This window comes from Arvicanthis niloticus, chromosome X, assembly GCF_011762505.2.
Source record: "Arvicanthis niloticus isolate mArvNil1 chromosome X, mArvNil1.pat.X, whole genome shotgun sequence".
In the NCBI taxonomy this organism is placed as follows: domain Eukaryota; kingdom Metazoa; phylum Chordata; class Mammalia; order Rodentia; family Muridae; genus Arvicanthis; species Arvicanthis niloticus.
In genome coordinates this window covers 73,923,358-73,945,763 of record NC_047679.1, presented here as the reverse complement: position 1 = coordinate 73,945,763, position 22,406 = coordinate 73,923,358, and positions in this window count along the sequence as shown.

Below are 22,406 nucleotides of genomic sequence, written 5' to 3'. Positions count from 1 at the left end.
CTATACACTCACTGTTTTTCTGGGCTTCTATTCCTTCTTCTCTTTCCTCTGGTGAGTTTATTGGTGCTCTGATACCCCTGTTAATTGTCCACTCTGTCAAAACTTCCAGTACTGAGTTCCCTATAGATTCTGCAGGGTCATGGCTCATACGTGGACATGGGTCTTGTTGGGCTTTGTGTTGGTTCCAGATTGTCTGCTGCCACAGGTAGCTGAGACTACCATGTCTCTGGGGAGCAAAAGCACAGGAATTTGACTGAGTTCACTTCACACAGCGCTGGACAGATGCTGAGCTGTGAAAAACCTCAGGGCTCCACCCAGGCATGAAGTCCCATGGGGGCAGAGCTCCTGAGTGGGGGTCTCTGGGCTGAAGAGACTAGATGGGGAGACTAATGGTCTCAGCCCTTGGATACCCAGATGATGCTGGGAGCTGTGGAAGAACTGAGATGGAGTGGGCATACAGGCTAGACTAGCCTGCAGTTGAGTGGGACAAGGGAGAGAAGCTCCATGGGTAGGAGACTCTTGGTTACAGCACTAGCTTGGCTGGGCCATCACTGGGTTGGCTATCAAGCTTGACTTGGTGGCCTTCATGGCAGGAATGTAGAAAGGTCTTCTAGCAGTTAGATTAAGAAGTGAATCAGTAGTCAAAGGCATTCTCTATGGTTCCTCATGGTGAGGCCCCAAAGAAGTCTATGGTTTTAAAAGGTTTATTGTCATGGTGGAAAGTGGATATAGCTGTACCCCCCTATACTCACTGGGTGGGCCTTTGGTTAAATACCTATTGTAAAGAGGAGAGTCTTAGAAGGAATGCTTAATTGGCTATACCCTCTGGCCTTTAGGTATCTCATTAATATGGAGATATCTTAAGGCTCTGAGGCCTGTAGTCACACCCTCTACCTGTGGAGGGGCTAGTAGGGGCATTGCCCTATGTGACTAAAAGACTCTGATCAATGGAGGTCTTCGGCCACATGTCAGAAGCCTGGAGTCTGGGAGGTAGGCTGAACATCCACCATCCCATTAGGGTCCAGAGTTTGAGGCCTGTGCTCAACCAGGAACCAAGCTATCCTTTCATGGTCCCACATGATTCCATTACTTGGATCCATTCATTTCCTAGGAGACTAGAATACCACCTGTGATCTCTTTTGTAGGTAGCATTGTTTGCAAAAGAATGGACTGAGGCTTACAACACTCAGGTGTCCCCCCTTCCATTCCTTTCTCCCTCTCTCCCTTTGTTTTTAACTCATTTAAATTCCCAAATAAACACTCATTTTCTGCTCTATATCATGCGTAGGAGTGTTTTCTACTTGGCTTTCTTGTCTACAATCATACACATTTCTATCTGGCAATGTGGTGAAGCAGGCAGGAATCTGACACTAGGCTAGAACAAAGAAGTGATTTCAGGCAGAAATCTAAATTTTAGGCTAAAACAAGGAAGTATGCTTCAGGCATAAAAATTACTATTTTTATATTTTGATCATTCTAATAAGCCCTTAGAAACAGTGATCACTGGAGTGTTCACATAATTAGTTAATGACTTGCTTGTCCTTTGATTTTTTGTGTTTATTGTCTTGCTTGTTTCTTGACTATTTGCATCTATTGTATTGCTAGACGCTCAACCTAGAACTGACCTTAATACATGCATGTAATTAAAATGGTATAAAAGTAAAAAGGAGGAGGGTAATGGGATGGGGGTTCTAGGGAGGGGAAATGATGAAAGGGGATGACTTCTGAAATGTAAGTAAATTAAATATCCAGTAAAAAAAAAGATACTCCTTTGTCAACCTCTTGGCTATAATATACAATGATAGACAATTGCCTGAGTAGTATATTTGATGTAGACTCTCCAAAGATGTTCCACGCGCCTCCCGTGTCCACTTTCACCCACGAATAAGGACACGTGAGGCAATATTCAGGTGATTACTACAGCAGACTTTACTTGTACAAGCAGAAGCGGAAAAGACGGAAAGACAGGAAGAGGCACAGCTTAAATACACCCTAGAGTGACGTATTCACTTCTGATTGGCTGTTCACTCATTACCCATAATATGCCCCGGGATGGGCAGTGACTTTTGGCGTGCTTTTGCCTCTCGCACTTGCGCAGTTAATTGTTTACTAGTGGGGGGGGACACGATGTCCGCGCCATCTTGGAATGGCAGATGTAACCGCAGCTTCCTACATCTCCCCCTGTTTAAATTATTAATATGGAACAGCCTTTTGCCTATTAAGCGCAGCACCAATCAAGATTCGAACTCAAGCCCGATCAAGCAAACTCCATCTTGGGGGAATAAGCGATCAAGAGCTTACAGCCCGAAGATTCTCCCTTACCCTACCAGGTGCAATGGAAACAAGTCCTCTGGGTGCAAGGGCTAAGGGGATGTAAAGAGGAATTGACACCCATCCCTGTGCAATGGAGTATAGCTCCCAGGAGTGCAAGGGCTGTCAACCTACTATTCAGGTACCACAGCTATTTAGGCAAGGGCTGGCTGGACTTAGACCTCTCATCGACCCAGTGCAATGGGCTGAACCCTTGGGGTGCATTGACTGAGGGTCTCAGTCATCAGCTACTTTCTTAGCCTAGATAGCCAAATTTCAGGGGGAGATCCTTGCTCCAAGGCTGCGAGTGCTTGGGCGATAGTGGCCTTGTCACGTTTTTGTTGGGCTCTGAGCTTACAGCCCAACCATCATGAACACTAATCCACAAGATAGGGCTGTACCAAACAGGCCTATCCCCACCATTTAAGAAAGAAGGAAAAGGCAGAAGAAATTCAAGAAGTAAAATCGCCAAGGGAAACAGGGTCCATCTGCGCTCCATCAAGGCTCAAGATCCGGATCTGCAATTGCTGCTGCACCTGGTCCAATTTCCTAGTCCACTTCCCTTTTAAATAAGCAGAAACATTATGGCTTTGAACAAATGTATCACTCACAAAACTCAGAGGTATAATATCTGGATGTGGGGTTGCTGACACGCAGATTATTTGAACCACCTCCGTGAGCTGCTCCACATGGGCTTGGAGCAAATCAACTCTGATTGACCAACAGGATGTCTGATATGCCTCCACTTTCTGTAAAATGGTCAAAGCCTCAGAGGTCTTTTCTGAAATATGATTAACAACAGTACCTGCTGTAACTTGATTAACCATGTCTGTGTCAGCTGTCACAGCTGTAGTTGTAGAGATGGTAATAGCAGCGATAATGGCTGCAGTTATATCAAAATCTCTCTTCTGTCGAAATAAAGTCAAGGTCCCAGACATCTGAACGGGGATAGTGATCCCAGTGGTATACTGGCTATTAGGCCTGCTTATAGAAAAAAGCAGACCAGCACTGGGACATAAAGCAAGTTACATTGGTACGAGTTAGCAGAAGCGGCGCCTTTTAAGAAGGCAAGGGCATAGGTTTTGGAAAAGCAGATAGGATAGCCATCTAAATTCACTATATATACTAGGGACCCGATTTAGGAGAGTCCAAATGGGAACTGAGAGCGTCTGCAGATGAATCCTTCGGGGGGTCATTTTCAGGAACCTCGAGTCGCCGAGTCAGTCGCTCTGGCAGCCAAAATGGGTTGTCTTCTTCCTGTGGAAAAACATAAACCGCTCCCCGGGATTTTATTAAAATAGGATCCGGGCTTTTCCATTGACCAGTCAAAACATCTTTCCATTTTATCATTTCTTTTGGCCTAGTTGGTTCCAGGCAATGGCGATCAGCCGCTGTATTGCCCTGTCTGTCCAAATTCAAAAAGTTGAGGGTAAAAAGTGCCAGAGAAACAGTAGCTAGTGGCACCGTGGGCAGAGCTTCCTCAACTTCTCCTTTTTGTTTTATCAAATAAGTTTTAAGGGTACGATGAGCACGCTCAATGATACCCTGTCCCTGAGGGTTGTAACCTCCATATGGCGACAAAATTGTTGAAATATTTGAGAAGTGTAGGCTGGTCCATTGTCAGTTTTAAGGATTTTAGGCTTTCCCCAGGCACCCCAAGCCTCGAGGCAATGTTGAATGACATGGGCCGCCTTTTCTTCAGTCAATGGAGAGGCGAACATAACTCCAGAACAGGTATCAATGGAGACATGTAAATATTGTAATTTGCCAAAGGATGGGATGTGAGTAACATCCATTTGCCAGATCTGTAATGGCCTGATTCCCCGAGGGTTAATTCCTGTATGGGGAACAGGTAGGAATTGACAGCAGTTTTGGCATTGAGTCACAATATCTCTGGCCTCCCTTCTAGAGATGTTAAATCGACATTGTAGTGTCTCAGCTGTCACATGAAACCTTTTGTGAAAGGCTTTAGCCAAATCTAATTTTGGCGAAAGGGCAATTGCAATCAACTTTGTGGCTCGATCTGCCAGGTCATTTCCACGGGACATAGGTCCCGGTAAGCCTGAGTGAGCCCTAATATGAGTTATAAAGACAGGGAATCTTTGCTTAGCCAGGGTAAGCTGAATCTTTTGAAAAACTTCTACAAGTATGCTAGATGTCTTGATTAACCCAGAGACTTCTAATGCTTTCACTGCATTAACCACATAGAAGGAATCTAAAACAATATTTAAGGGACCTGGGAAGATTTCCAGAACCTCTGACACCACTAAGCATTCCACAATTTGAGGTGAGGTCTCATGGTATTGTTTGGATGTAACCTTCTCATTATCCACATAGGCACCCACTCCTGTTTTTGACCCGTCCGTATAAACTACCATTCCATCTGGGAGTGGCTCCTGAGACACAATATGTGGAAATATGATAGCTTGAGTTAAGGCAAATTGTAAGATGGGATGCTTAGGATAATAATTATCTATTTGACCATTGAAGGAAGTAACCAGCACTGCCCAAACATCAGAGGTCGCCATTAATATTTGGACTTGATGGGCACTAACAAAACCTTAGGCTCCCTTCCAAAATGAGTAATGGCTGCTTTTAGTCCATGAAGGGCAAGTTGAGCGACTGAATCTGGATACCTTTCAATAATCTTTGCGGGAGAAGCATTGGGATGAACCCATAACAAGGGCCCCTCCTGCCATAATACAGCAGTTGGTAAGTGTCTAGTTTTAAAAACACATAAGTCAAAGGTTTTGGTTTCATCTATGCATTTCAACTGGGCATCTTGTAAAGCATTTTCTACTATTTGCAGAGCATGGCTCGCAGCCGGTGTTAAGGCCCTCGGTGAGGAAATATGAGCATCCCCTTCCAAAATATCAAATAAAGGTTTCAGCTTGGCCGAAGGAATTTTTAAAAATGGTCTTAACCAATTTATATCACCTAATAATTTCTGAAAATCATTCAAAGTATGTAAATGGTCTCTACAAATCTCCAATTTCTGAGGAATTATCTTTTCTGGATAGATAACTGTCCCTAAAAAGGAACCAATTTCTGAAAATTGAACTTTCTCAGTAGCAACATGTAGACCCCACTGTTCCAAGGTGTTTAATAATAAGGGGTATGAGGTCTGTAAAGCACTTAAATCCTTATGACACATAATAATGTAATCTGTGTAATGGGCCAGCAGCAGCAAAGGAAATTGTTTCTTAATTGGTTCGAGGGCCATTTGCACATACAGCTGACATATAGTGTGGCTGTTGGCCATGCCCTGAGGCAGAACTTTCCACTGATATCTTTTATCAGGTTCAAAATGATTAATAGTAGGTAGTGTAAATGCAAATCTTGGTCTATCTTGTGGACACAAAGGAATAGAGAAAAAACAATCTTTAATATCTATAATTATGATTTTCCACTGCTTAAGCAAGGCAGAGAGTAAGGGCAAGACTCATTGCACAGTGCCAAATAGTTGCATTTGTGCATTGACGGCTCTGAAATCATGTAAAAGTCTCCACCTTCCGGATTTCTTTTTAATAACAAATATGGGTGTATTTCAGGGAGAAGTAGAAGGTTCTAAATGACCGAGCTGCACTTGTTCTTTAATTAGTTTTGTAGCAGCTTCCAATTTTTCAGAGGATAGGGACCACTGAGGAACCCACACGGCCTCCTCTGTGAGCCAGGGTATGGGCATAGAACCCTCAGTGGCAACTAGGGAAAACCCAGGCCTTGTCTTCCTGTGTTTGATTTTTGTGAGACAGGATCTAACCTTCCTTGTTCGTTCCTGCCAAGACCCTTCCCTTCTTTAAATCCCATGCTCTTCATAATGTTTATAGCTTGTGGGGAGTATTTATTAGTCAGAACTAGCCCTAGGCCTTGTAAGATGTCTCTTCCCCAGAGACTGACAGGGAGAAGAAGCACATAAGGTACAAAACTTCCTGTTTGACCCTCTGCTGCCTTCCAAGTCAACGATCGAGAACTGACTGCGGGACTGGCCTCGTATCCCAATCCTTGTAGGGAGTGGGACGATCGTTTTACAGGCCATGCCTTAGGCCACCAATTAGAAGAAATAATACTTTTATCCGCTCCTGAGTCCAGAATTCCAGTAAAGTTCTTCCCCTCTATTGCTAACTGTAAGGTGTGTCTAGTTTTAAAATCAACCACCAGATGAGCGAAGTCAGTTCCTGAGGAACCAAGCCCTTGAGCACCTCTAAGCTTCTCGGTGGATGGAAAACAATCATGTAAACTTGGAAGGACAACCAATTGAGCAATCCTGTCCCCAGGGGAGATAGAGAATACACCTTGTGGGCTAGAACAGAGAACTTGAAGTTCTCCGGTATAATCCTGATCTATTACACTGGGGTGTACCACAAGCCCTTTTAAGGTAAGAGAGGAGTGGCCTAAAATAAGGCGACACTTCCCTCTGGCAGGGGGCCTCTTAAATCAACTGGGATTGGCTGCACCCCCATGTGTGGCATTAGTAGGACTCGGGAGGTGGAGCAGAGGTCCACTCCTGCAGAACCCCTTGTGGCTCTGCAGCAAAAAGAGTCCCCTGAGTGTTCAGCAGTGTCCCATATCTTTTGGGGCCCTGGGATCTTGGGCCTGCATATCAGTTTTTTGAAAAATTTTCTTCCTTAATGACTGAGGGATTTGGAGGGAGGATCTGACCTCTTATATCTCTAACAGAGCGGCAATCCCGAGCCAGATGATAGCCCTTTCCATACCTAGTGCACAGCTTTGATGGTATTTGATTATTTGGGCACTGTTTCTTCATATGTCCTGCCTTCCCACAGGCAAAGCATCGGGCTGTATGTTTTGAAGGGAATTTTCCACGATTCTGACCCTTAAGAAGGACTGCAGCCATTTCTAAGTTACCCGCTGCGAGTCCGGCATTAGTGAGGGGACCTCCCAAGCCACGGCAGACTCTTAACCAATCTTATAGCCCCTTGGCTCTCCGAGGAACAATGGCTGCATGGCATTCAGCTGTGGCATTTTCAAAGATCATCTGTTCTATCAATGGCATTGTCTGCTCTGGTTCCCCAAAGATTCTGCCAGCTGCCTCGGTCATGAGGGCCACAAAGTCAGAGAAAGACTCATTAGATGTTTGAATTATCTTGGACAAATAAAGGTTACTGCCTTCCTTTCTAGGGAGGGACTTCCATGCCTTTACTGCAGCTGATGCTATCTGTGCGTAGACCTGCCAAGGATGAGCGGTCTGGTCGTTTGCGTGTATGCCAAGTCCAGCCAGCATGTCAAAAGTCCATAATTGCTGTCCCTCAGTGTTTGCATTAATCCTGGCTTGTGCTTGCAGCGCCTCGTGCCACAAGGCCTTCCACTCTAGGTATTGGCCCATATTGTTAAGTACCGCCTTCACTGTGTCCTGCCAGTCTCCTGGCATCATAGCAGCTGTACTTAACCTCTCCACTTGGGCTACAGTAAAATTAGCCCCAATTCCATATGCACGTACTGCCTCAGCTAATTCTTTAACCTGTCTATACTCTACTGGGACATGGACACGACTGCCTTCTGCTGCTTCAAAGACCGGAAATGCAAGCTGTAGCTGCCTCCGATCTCCTGGGCTGAGAAATGAATTAGGGGCGCTGCCTCCCGTAGGCAAAGGTGGGGCCGAGGAATTCAAAGTCTTTCTTAGTCTTATCCCAGAAAGGCTATCCTTTGCACAAGCAGCTACCTCCTCCTCTATGTTCTCCTCCTCAGAGCTGCCAAGTTCTATGGAGGCAGGCTTCTTAATGGGGCACAGGGGGGTCCTTTTGACCTCTGCTCTCTCTCCACTAGCCAGTGGAGGGTCCTTAAGCTTAAATAGCTCTGCAGTAGCCCTTGTTCCTTTTGAGTACTCTGTCTCTCCAGGCTCTCTGGCCTTATCTATTTCTCCAGGCTCTTTGGCCTGATGCTGGCTAACACACTCTGGTTCTGGTATGCTAAGGTGGCCTTCTCCTGAAACCTCTTGACTTGCCCTAATAGCTGTGCAGCGAGCTGGATGCCTACAACACAAATAAGCTAAAAGCAAAAACAACACAAGCAAGAGGCCAACTATCGCCGCGACTGCAATGGGTGAATATCCATCCGCAACAAAAGCCTCCACCCCAAACATATCTTCCAAAGGCGTACCTTGTTCCTGTAGTCTTTTAACCCATCCCAAAACTTGGGGGTCCCTCCGTGGCACCTTGAAAATCCTGGGTTTCGACGCCAGATGTTCCGCGCGCCTCCCGTGTCCCCTTTCGCCCGTGAATAAGGATGTGTGAGGCAATATTCGGGTGATTACTACAGCAGACTTTACTTGTACAAGCAGAAGCGGAAAAGACGGAAAGACAGGAAGAGGCACAGCTTAAATACACCCTAGAGTGACGTATTCACTTCTGATTGGCTGTTCGCTCATTACCCATAATATGCCCCGGGATGGGCAGTGACTTTTGGCATGCTTTTGCCTCTCGCATTTGCGCAGTTAATTGTTTACTAGTGGGGGGGGGACATGATGTCCATGCCATCTTGGAATGGCGGATGTAACCGCGGCTTCCTACACAAAGACCTAGAAAACTTCATGCAGCAATACAGAAGATGATCTGAACTCCCTTATGTAACTATTTTCTTCTATCTTTGGAACTGCATCTTCTCAGACCAGTCTTATAGTTTATTCCACATTCTACTAGTTAATGGATATCCCACTGTATCCAAAGATCAAGGCCCCTAACATGGAGTAACAGAAACTAAACGAAAACATATATGTCCTCTCTTCAAAGCTTATTTCTTTTCCTCCAGGATATTCCTTTACTGACTTTGATCTTCTCAATCAGCATTAATCTCTGGGCTTCTACCACAGGCTCTGCTCCAGCTCCTTCTGCATCAATTCTTTACCTATGATATTAGAACTGCTTTTTTCACTCTACTTCCCATGGTTTTTCAACCATGAGGTTTGCCAACTCTCTGCTCCCACACTTAAAACAAAGAGCTTCATAAGGGGGTGGGGGGTAACCCATAACATATTTTCTTCTCTGTACTAGCTTCAGCTACTTTTCAAACCTCCCATTTTCTAAAGAAACTTTTTTGTATTCTTTCCTCACTTTACCATCTGTTTCTCAAATAGCATATCCGATGTGTGACAGCTCAGATTGTCAATGTCTTCTCACAACATGTACCCTAATTAGGTCATTAAACAACAGAGATGTAAGTCTCAGCAATTAATTTTTCTGTCCTTTTAATTGGCCATTAATGCAGAAAAAGAATCTTTATTCTCCATCTTCAGGCCCTAGAAATAACAGTAAGCATTAGATTAAGTGCAGTAGATTTACCCACATCTCAAACTTATTATCATGATTTATCCCAAGACATACAAGAGAGCCTTGCTGAGATTTCCTGAATGCCCTCTTGGCTGGGTCAAGAAATATTGTCTATTTTCTTAATGGAGTCTATTGCTTTTTTAAAGAAATATTGCATACCTTGCAAATTTATACAACATGAGTAAAAAGAAGGAGAAAAAGAAGACAAAGAAGAAGAAGAAGAAGAAGAAGAAGAAGAAGAAGAAGAAGAAGAAGAAGAAGAAGAAGAAGAAGAAGAAGAAGAAGAAGAAGAAACAGTCTCCTGTGCAAATATATAACAGGGAAAATATCGATTGTCTTTCTTTAAGAAAATAATTATAAATTGCTGTTTTCATGACACTATTGCAATTATGCCATATTAATGACTGATAGTACTAAAGTCTATAATAATTTTCTTTTTGGGTTTAGCATTGCCTGTGTTACCTTCAGAAAGATCCTCTGTCATATTTAGCTTCAGGAACTGGAGCTTTTGTTCTCATTGTACTTATATAATATATACATAGAGATTTTGAAATTATTATTTCATCATTCAAATTTGCCTTATTTTAACTAAGCTGAATTTAAAGAGCATCAGACATGTCATGTATGAAATACTAACTCCGCTGCATCACAGGTTAAAATTCAGTAAAATAGAGTAACAGAGAAAATCAGTTTTTGTCCATACTAAACTGAATCTTATACTTCCTGTATCCCTTTGAGATGTATATGATATAAACATTCAGAGACCCAGAAGCTTCTTTTTTAAGACACTGTCAAGAAACTGAAAAAATAAGAATAAAATATGCCCATTTGAAATACACAACTTCAAATTAGAAATGTGTTACAAAGCTTGTCATTGTGATGTTCAAGATGATGTCTTTAAAGTATGTGGCTTATGAAAGCAAGCACATTCGTAGTTAACATGTATTCCCATGAAAACTTTTATAATAGAATTAATGAAAAATCTGAGTGTGAAATTTAGGAATAAATTAATGCTTGTGATCTTGTATTCAATATCCTAGGCAACAGCCATTCATGAAATTTCATATTAATGCTAATTTTGTCTCCTGATAGAGTTGGACTTGAAACAGTGAATGCTGCTTTAATTTTCTACCTCTAGGGTTTCTACCTCTAGGTTCAGAAGAAGTGTCCCTTGTTAGTTTTAATGTTTGTAATCCCATTTGCATTAGCTAAGAAAGCAGAGACAGACAGTGTTTTAACTTCAACAAGAAGAAAAAGTTCTTGCCCAGTGTTTCACAAATCGTTGTAACCTCAGTGACATTTGGGTTAGTTGGATTTAATATGTGGTAGTAGCTTAACTGTCTTGTTGTCATGCTTTAATAGAAAGTCTTTCTTTAAGTCCTTGAGTCTCTGTTTTGCTTGTGCTTGGAAGTCTATAGGATTTGTTATCTTTCTAGTTTAGAGAGTTCTACACAGTCTGGAAATTTCTGTTATCTGTTCTTCAATTATGCTCTGCATGACTCCACAAAGTAAACTTTACTTCTTAGGCTATGTAAACCAATATTGTAAAATAATTTAAAAATAATTTTAATATAATTGCTTGTTCTTTAATCACTATTTTACAAATGTTTATTTGTTGAAAATTCTTTTTTTATTGGATAGTTTCTTTACTTACATTTCAACGGTTATCCCCTTTCCTGGTTTCCTCTCTAGAAATCCCTATTTCATTCCCCTCTCCCTGATTCTATGTGGGTGCTCCCCCACCCACCCACCAACCCACTCCTACATTTCTGCCCTGGTATTCCCCTACACTGGGGTATTAAGCCTTGACAGAACCAAGTGCCTCTCATCCCATTGAGGCCTGACAAGGCTATCCTTTGCTACATGTGCACCTGGAGACATGTGTTCCCTTCATGTGCATTCTTTGGCTGGTGGTTTAGTCCCTGGGAGCTCTGGGGAGGGGGGTCCGGTTGATTTATATTGTTGTTCTTCCTATAGGATTGCAAACAGTTTTAGCTCCTTCATTCCATTCTCTAACTCCTCCATTTGGGGAAACCTGTGCTCAGTCAAATAGTTGGCTATGAACATCTACCTTTGTATTTATCAGGCTCTGGCAGAGCCTCTCAGGAGACAGCTATAACAGGCTCCTGTCAGCATGCACTTCTTGGCATCCACGGTAGTGTCTGGGTTTGGTGTCTGTATATGGGATGGATTTCCAGGTGAGGTAGTCCCTGGATGGCCTTTCCTTTAATCTCTGCTCTACACTTTGTCTCCATATTTCTTTTTGTGAGTATTATATTCTGCCTTCTAAGAAGGACTGATGCATGCATACTTTGGTCTTCCTTCTTCTTGAGTTTCATGTGGTCTGTGAATTGTATCTTGAGTATTCCAAGCTTATAGGCTACTATGTACAGGATTATTTTTAAGGGGAATCAAAACTAAACTGAAAGGAATTTATTTCAACAAATATTCACTGAACAGCAAGGAGTACATGCATTTTTAGGTGCTTTTTAAGAATGTTTTTATTCATTTAGTGGTATTCTTTTTACAGCCATTTTTTTTTTCAGAATGGCAAGAAGACTAACATCAAAGGATTGGTTTTGTTACCTAAGCATTTTTTCTGTCATGTTTTACTCTTTAGTTTTAATACTGACATTTCTAAATTATGTGTTTTACTTAATTCTGAAATCAGTTATTTCACTTATTTTTCCCATGTCATTAATATTTTAAAATATTCCTTATAAATTTGTATCACATTTTCTTTTAAAGTTAATATATTCTAAAAATTAAAATATGTCATAATTAAATAATAGAAGTGTAATAGAGTAGTTTAATTTTGTATTTTTTTGTATTTTACATCTAGCATTTGAAGTGTGTAAGCCTTGAAATTTTATTTTTTTAGTTAGTGCTATACCCAAATATTCTCATTTTCATAAGGTGATCATGTGCTTCCTGTTTTTAAATTCACATTTTTTTGAGGGGGTAAAAACTTAGGTTCTGATCAATGAGATTTCAGAGAGGCAGCAGAACTCACAGCATGAACTCACAGTATGATCCCTTTTGAGAACTGTAACATGTATGAGATTTATATGTAGATCACATTCTAAACATTGCCAGAAATGTTGAATTAGAAGCTTCATGTGAGTATAAAATTTCCTATACTTTTAGTGTATATGTGAACATAATTTTTTTTAAATATTAAAGTCTGTCAATTCCAAAAAAAATTTAGCTCCTATAAAGATAAGCATGAAATAAAGGTAGAAAATGAAAAATGTCTCTTAAATTTAAATGGAGAATATTTTCAGAAAATGTCTTATATGTATTGTAAAAATATTCCCACTGTGTTGTAAATCCGTCCCCAGCAATGTACATGGAAATGCCTTAATTTATAGATTTATTAGTTCTGCTAGTGATAAAATATGATATAGCTACTTCAAGAGTGATTTTGTTTTTTAAAAAATCTGTATTTCATATTCCTAAGTCATGATCAATCATGTATGCCAAGCCAAACTATTTCTTATTCATTTTAAAATGAGAATGCCTTTTTACATAGGTAATAGTTGGAAACTTTCTTTTTATTTTAGGACACTTCTGCTAGGTTAAGTGTAGAGCTTGGTTCATATACACTCACACATTAAATCCAGTCTTCTTCACAACTCTGAGATATCCTGTTAAATTTCTTATATTGTGGTTTTAAGAACCAGATTAAACCATTGGAATACGATTTAGTATGCAAGTTTGATTATAAAGATGGAGAGCTTTTTACACAAACCAAAATGAAAGGTGGCTAGTAATTCAGAAAGTATCCTGAAACTTCCAATCTTAGAGCTTCTGGAAGAATTTGAGAAGGCAGGGATAAAGAAATGATTGATCTAGAAGCAACAGATAGGGGCTTTACCAATGATCTAGTGTGTAAAAAATTTAACAATGTAATTTCTAGAATTAAGGGAAAACTTTAAGTGAGTAATGAAAGAATACATTAGAGCCTGGCTTATGTGGTTGTATCACATGAGGGCAAATGAGATTAATGTGGGTGCTGCAGAATCAGAGAAAAAGAGCAATATAATTCCACATATATCCTTGAGATGCAGGCTATATAACCCGAAGTAATATAAGGGTATCAGTCCCTGATAGAGTGGCTAAAATGAGTGATTGGAACCTATGTATCACTTGTCTTATGTAAGAAAGTCCACTAAAAGCATTGGTTTCACACATTAAACTTGGATAAAATCATGTCTTAGTTTGTCATTGGGACCTGAAGAAAAGGGGTAGAGAGGAAATAAGTCTCTCTCTGAAAATAACTTTTAGCAACAATGGGAAATATTGAATTTTGATGAATGGTTACCTTAACTTGAGAAAAATAAACAAAGCTAGAGATAGGTCGCAAACAGTAAAATGAGTGAGGCTGTTGCATTAAATATAATTGCAAATGCATCATCAAACTCACAAATTATCATACAGTGAAATGTAAAAATGAATACTACAAAGGAGTTATGAACCAGTTGAGGAGGTACATGAGAGTAGGGTATGCTATAATGTGAAGACAAGAGAAACATGAGTTAAGGTCAGTGAGGAATATACCTTAAAGAAGGCACTATGACCCATCACATAGAAAAATGTTGCATTGTTACACAAAACTGACAATGTGAACTCAACATGACACTTAGAACCCACAGTAGAAAAAAAAATTGATTCACAAAATTTTTCCTTTGCCTAATAAACATGCATTGTGATTAAAAACACTCATCATGCCTGTTACATGATGCATTCAGAGATATAAACATGTAAAAGCATAATAGAGAAATAAGAAATTTTTAATGATATCATGAGATAATGTATGCAATTTAAGAGATAGAACAAAGGCATTGCTCAAAAAATATGATATTGCAATGAAACTATCTATAAAAAGAAAAGGAAAAATACTGTAGCATTGATGATGCATACAAAGACACTAATATGTATAGTATCATAAAATATTGGAAAAAATATGCTGAAAATTGAGAATTCACTTGTTCCCCCCCCCCCAGAAAACCCAAAAGTACACAAAATATGAAAATAATATCTGTAAAAAAACCTGATTTAAGTTGTTTCTAAAAAATGAACATATGAGTGATGATGAAAGGATAACTCAAAGATTTCTAAGTACCCTGACTTTACTATAGCAATACCTATATACCTAGCTACATATTTACTCAACTATGGTTTATATTAGCTCTGGAAAACACACTCAGCTCAAGAATATATATATATATATATATATATATATATATATATATATATATATATATATATTTTTTTTTTTTTTTTTTTTTTTTCTTGTAGACAGCCTGGGTTTATTTCTTAACTGGTAATTAAAACTCATTTGCAAATGAAGTTCCAGGCAATCTGATGCATTCTTATGACATCAGGACTCCAGACATGCATACATACATGCAGGAAAAGCACTCACACATAAAATAAATAAAACTAAATTTTTTTTAATTATAAAGAGTATGTGAGCAGGAAGACTCTGCTAATTAAGGTCATAGTCTATCATTGAGAGGGTAGCACAATGGAAAACTCCCATCACTGGTAGGAATTTCCTTCTCTGACCTTGTCTCAAGAGTTCAAAAATGTGGCACACTGCTACCTGCAGAATGTCCCCTTCCTTAGTTAGATTGCAGGTTCAACTTCCTTTCTCCCACTAAGAACCCATTCAGTTAGGACATGAGATTCCTCAAATTGTTCTCCATGCTGCTGAAGTATTTTGGTGCATAAATTTTCACCCAATGACTTTTGCCCATATTGTACATTCTAACCTATCATCCAGCTCCACATCCTCCAAATTATATAAGCTTTGACTCACCCCAAGTAAAATTGATCTGCCTCCCCACAGCTGGTCCTTGTGTTCTTATTTATAGAATATGCTCACAGGGCTTCCAAACTCCCATCTATCATCTCCATTCCCTTTGCATTCATGGACTAATATTGGTAAGCAATTCCCAGAGGCAAGGATATATATATATATATATATATATATATATATATATATATATATATATCAGTATTATATGGCATATCATCTGATTATAGAGATTTAATGAACATGATCTAAGTAAGATGATGATCTTATAGAACTATACCTAACAATATTATAATATATGGCCTGATTATAGAGATTTAATAAACATGATCTAAATAAGATGATGAATGCTTATGATTACAAAGATTCTTTAAATGAATTAAACTTACCGTTGATGCTAATGTACCTCTTGATACAACATGAATAATATTTTATCTTTAATTAAATATACATAATCATGACCTAGAAGCATGGATTTGGTTTTTCCAATTTACATGTTTGAATATGAATTATGTTCATGATTTTTTATAGTTTAGAACAAGAAGTATTGTTAATAAAACTTTTATCAAATACTTTGGATAGAACATCAGGTAGATGAGTAACAGAAAAGCGAGGATAGATTTGCCATAGGTCACAAACCATATTAGCTGTGTAGTTGATGGAAAGTAACCATGTACTAAGTGATTTTACTTAACAGTCACAGTACTGCTAAGAGATACACAGGGATGGACAATAGAAGTTTATTAAGGAGATTAAAGACATTTGGTATATTTCGCCTCTTGATTTGCAATATTCACACTGTACAATCTAGAAATTCTGATCAGTATGCCTTATAAAATCTCTAAGATACCTATAGATTTCTCTTAAAATTTTAGTTCATATTCAGAATACATTCAAGAACTGAAATAAATATATGCTATAATCACAATAGAGACATAAATTTATTATGTCTAATAACTCTTACACATTTGTAATCATTAAGAATTATTTAAAACATTTAAAATATTGAAAATGAAAAATAAAGGAAAGACAACCTATCAGGTTATTCTAAAATAGGTTGAATAGTGATGCACATGAAGGTTATTTGCCCAAACCAATAATAAAAAAATAAAAGAAGAAGAAGAAGAAGGAGAAGGAGAAGGAGAAGGAGAAGGAGAAGGAGAAGGAGAAGGAGAAGGAGAAGGAGAAGGAGAAGGAGAAGGAGAAGGAGAAGGAGAAGGAGAAGGAGAAGGAGAAGGAGAAGGAGAAGAAGAAGAAGAAGAAGAAGAAGAAGAAGAAGAAGAAGAAGAAGAAGAAGAAGAACAACAACAACAACAACAACAACACCAACAACAACAACAAAAACAAAAACAACAAGAAAAACAAGAAGAACAAGAAGAACAAGGAGAACAAGAACAAGAAGAACAAAAACAAGAACAAGAAGAAAAATCTGATTTTATACAGTCTGGGACATTGAGACATTAAACATTGACATACAATAAAAGGAATCCATTATGTATGCATAAAAGATTAATTATAAAAATAGAAGTAAAAAAGAATGTGTAGTAAGAAATAATAGACATGCTACAGAGATTTAACTGAAGCATTATTTTCTAGGAATACCAGTCAATTCATTCCATGAGATAGACAGACAATTACATATTGAATGTAGACTCACACAGACAAAGTAAAAAAGTGACATTTGAAGAGAGCGAGTCTTCGTAGGATAAGGCCTTGAGTGCAAAGAGCAGCTCTTCTTAAAGATGCACATTTTGTTTCCAGATAATCCCTTTCTTTTTCAGAGTGCCAACTATACATAAAAAGCTTTTTCAAAAGTAGACAAAAAAAAACAAACAAAAACCCAAGATAAACTACTCAAAAAACAAAACAACAACAACAACAACAACAACAAAAAAAAAAAAAACCCGAAGAGACATTATACAAATAATGGCATCACCATATAACCAAAGTATTACAACAGAATGATGACAAGACCAAATCTACTGAAACTGTCAAAATTTAAATGTCAACAACAGTTAGTTTATATACATACATAAATACACACACACACATACACACACACACACACACACGATAAAACTGATGAATTTAATTTCCTTTGATCCAAAAGTTTGTTGTAACAGTTGACTTTAAAGTTTTGGAAAAACAAGTCAACTAGGTGACTTTTATTACTTATCTGATGAATAATGAGATTATAAATATTTGAAGATGAGATAGACATAAATATATAAATAGAGCTTAAAATAATGAAAGGGAGCATTTATGTAAAAGTATATAAAATATTGAGAGAAAACACTTGAAATCAACTACTCTCAGTAGAAAAATTAAAATTATACTTCTATGAGAATATATATATATATATATATATATATATATATATATATATATGTAGATGACAGGTAGATGATAGATAGATAGATAGATAGATAGATAGATAGATAGATAGAGACAACACTGACTATATTAAAGAAAAAGAACAAAGCAACCTGAGAGTTTAAATATGATGCTCTTACCAGCAGCTAAAGTGTAATTACCAACAGAAGCTACTATTTTTCATCTAATGCATAAAAATGTTTATAGGAAAAACAGATAATGGAATAGTCATCTTTGGTGAAGACAGGAGATTCTGCCTACCAGTTTGTTTACCAGAAACTCCAATATAATAGCTTTAACAGGAATTTTTCTTATTGATTTATGCTACTTGTCTGTATTTCCCGTAAATATGCATTCAAAACTAAAAGCTCGGTTAAGCTAGATAATTCTCTGTATGAACAAATTGTAAAACAAAGGGCAAGGTGTCCTTGGACTAGCAACTAAGAAAGGAAATCATCAAAAACAATGGGATGAAAAGGAAACAATTCTGAACCTCTCAGTTCTTGCTCTTATCTCAGGCATAAACAAACCATGTACACAAAAGTACAGATAAGAAATTCTGGAAGGAGAAATAAGGACTCTTGAGAAAATACCTTCCTATGCTAGTCTTGAGATACATAGTTGGAAATATTAAAAGGAGAAAACCAAAGGCTGAGTTATGAACTAATCCACGCTCATGCTCTTTAGTAACTGAAGGCTTTCCTTAAGGATTCTGTATGATCTAGCAAGCTAGCAACTTTTCATCTTAACATCTTCAAGACACATAGAAATTCCTTCCAGTTTCTCTAATATGGAACTTGTAAACCTGTAAATCTTTCCAGCAACTCAAAGAGACACTCATTTTGGCTACATCTTTGGGACTACCCACTATATCCTTTTATTTTTTTCTTTCTGTAACTAAAAGAAAGGGTATTGTCCAAGGAATCCTATTTAAATCATCTGACAAACACAACTACTTGTGGGGTACCTCAGCAAATAGTTAACTTGATTCAACAGATAGAGGGTGGATAGAATGCCTGAGAGAAAGTATATCATCTGGGCTTTTATTCTCATAGAATATAAATTAACTGCACCGAAGCCCTGACTGCATGTACTCCCCCATGACATTCGCAAGTACTTGGCTACAAAGGGTGCTTACGGCTATCAACAAAACTATGCTAAAATATCATATTCTCTGAATAGAACAATCTGAAGTAAATTCCTGCCCCACTCTCAGCCCCATTACTTATCTAAAAAGTCTTAAAAGCACATATCACAAGGTGTTGCTAGAAATTTGGTCTGCTTGGTTTGATCTTAGAGACTAACCCTTGGAAAACCGTGATCATTAAATGTTTACAGATGTGAGTTCATTTGTACAGGATGGAATTTGTAGGGCATGATGTGCAATAGTAAGTGAAGTTCTTTTTAAATGTTTTTCATTTATTCTTTGTGATGTTCATATCGTATACCACAATCATAATCATCTCCCTGTCCCTTTGTGCCTGCACTCTGCCTTTGCACCTTCTCCCAAAAAGAAAAAAAAGAGAAAAAAGAAGAAAGCAGACACCAAAATGTATCCTAGAAGCCGTAATATACACACTGTATCATTCAGTATAACATTTGTCCACACATCTTTAGTTACAAATGTCCATTGCAATGGGTCATTGGTCTTGTCTCAGTCCTCTGGTTTCTGCTATACTATCAATACTGGATACCTCCATGGATTCCTCTTTGATATCCTGTTATTTATGTGTCTTATGAAGATACCACAGATGTGGATCTGCCAGACTGGCTCTTTTATGTGCTCCAGCAGGTCACAGATGCTGTAGATATAGGTTCGGGCCAACTCAAAGCCCTTAATCTGGACCTGGGTGGCAGATGAGTTGGGCAGTCTAACCAGCTCTCCAACATCCTCACCACCAAGGAAGGCTCTCCAACACTGCCTCAACTAGCTCATCTAGTACTGTAGTAAGCAGGAGTCAAGTGCTTGTTCTCCCTCTGACATGCTCTCAGAGTGACATCACCTGTGTTCCTGCCTTCATGGTCAGCTCTATTGTGCTGCCCAGGTAAGGAGCAGGGCCCACTTTCCTGAATGTTACAGCCACTAAGGGATGGATCTAACTCTCCCACTCTCATGACCTCAGGGCTAGCTCTTCTGCCTGATGTATGTGACAAAGGACTGAAGAGAAATGCTGTATCTCACTCACCCATGCCACTTGCATGCTAGACAAGGTACAGGACCAGCTCTTCAACTCTCATGTCTTGTGGTGTCTCATTGGTAACTATGCCACAGGGCCAGCTATATTGGGCTACACAGGTAAGGTGAGGGCCCTGCTATCACAAGTGCTACAGCTAGTGAGGAACTGGGTCAGTGCTGCACAGCCCTTGGATATCAACAAGGTCCTTGGGGCAACACCAAATCAGGGACATCCATATGTCTTTTGGTAGTAATATGAGCCATGCACATTGGATTAAACCCCTGCTGTTTCATGGTCATAGATCTAGACATGGTCCTCAGAAGCATGATAGACTTGGACTTCACCGTGACCTCAGATTGTATTGCTGGTTACTCAAATTAACTTTTGTTCTCCACCTTCCTGTCTCCAGGTCTGCCTCTCTTCATACGGCTCAAACCATTCCACTACTCTTTATCTCCATTTCTCCCCTGCATATATGCACATAGTAGTGGCTCATAAGGTCATGTTGCAGATGGGCTCTCTGGGTATCTTCAAATGTTTGTCCAACTCAAAGATTCTAAAGGAAATAAATCTGGCCAAATTTTAATACAGCAAATTAAAACTGTAATTCAACATAGATTTGTCTATTCTCGAGGTTAACACACCACCATAACCAACTAGAGAAAATAGCAGATCAATCAATGATGATAAGTAATCACAGCAGTTATGTCTAGTTAATATGTCCAGTTAATTGTAGGTCTCTACTCTGCAGGTAATGGTCCTTTTCCTGGGCCAGTATGAAGCTGTGTGAGTAACAGTGATTTACAGAGTAGTCTGTTTTCTCAAAGAAAGAAGTCATACACCAACTGACACCTGTGCTTACTACTGGCTCTATCAATGGACTGTGTAATTCACCATTACCTAAGGAGCAAGAACAGCTGTATTTCTATCTCAAGTTCTGCCTCACTTCATAGGACACAAATGAGTTGGCCTTCCTTCTTCCATTTCTTCAACACCTATTTGCTTGCTTCCTTCTGTTTTATTATTCCATTATCAGCTTACTCACTTCCTGCCTTGCCCAGCAATAAGCATGAGGGTGAGGCTCAAGAATGTCATATTCCAGAACCTCTGGGGATCTGGGTGTGGGATTTCACAGTAATAAGATTTCAAACTTTTGAGTCTACCCCTCTCCTAGTTAACACCAGTGAACACCTGGAAGAGCTTATCAAGATAATAGTCCCAACAGCATAATAGTCCCTTTGTAATGGAAAATGTGTAAATATTTACACCAAATATACATACATGATAGTGCATATCCCTGCTGACACGTGGAAAGAGAAGGGCTGGTAACAACTTTACTTATAGTTATCAAACACTCTAAGAAGGTTTAGACTTATTAGATGCAGTACAAATTCTTCAGAAGGATGAAGTCATGCCCTTTCTAGGGCACCAGAAAAAAAAGGAACAATAGTCTGGAGTAAGAACCAAGAAGATGAAGCTGTCCATGCTTTACTGCATAGGACAGAGGTAATATTTTCCTTTTTAGAAGAAGAATATTTTTTAAATCCCAAGAGGCCTAATAAATTCCTTATTGAGTTGATGAGTCTCAAAGACGAGGATGTAACCTGGATCATTGTGGTCTACTATGGCTGCAGTTCTACATTGGAAACATAAAATTTCCTCTACCAAATGTATAAATGTAAAGAAAAAACTACTCAACTAGATGAAACAAATGTAAATAAATAAAATATCTAATAAAAATAGATGTTATTACCAATATTTTTTTTAATATTTTAAAAGTCTAATCCACGTAGTAATTATCTGCCTCCCCTTGACATGTAGAGAAGTAAAAAGAATATCTGGGGAGAATGGGGAGGTGTCTTGGAGTCTAAAATATGTCTGAACCTTGTCAGACATTTACTTCTGGGGCCTCTCTCATCATGAATATGAGAACCATTTGTTCAAAGCATTTACCATTTCTGTTCATATTTTTCTATTGCTGTTGCCTCTTGTGTCTTGGCTGACCCTTGATACCCAGTTCTGATCTCTGTGAATACCACACACACACACACACACACACACACACACACACTCACACACACACACATATAAACACATACACACACACACTTTGTTAAGGCAAACATGCACACAAAACTTAGATGCAAAATAAAAAAAATAATAATAACAACAATAATAATAGCAAATCTAAAAACAGAAATAAGTAAACATAATCAGAATACAATATCTGCTGCTGGTTATATTGCTGTCATCCAACTAGCCAGCTTATGAAATGTATGCTTTATCTTCTCATTTGAAACATTCTTGACAGATGTTATTAACAAATTTTATCTGGAGCATAAAAAAATCTGTTCTAATGAATGAACTGTAAATGTTTCCAAATAATGAGTAGAATGTATAAAACAAAAATAAATCAGAAAGACAGCAGTGAGAATTCTATTT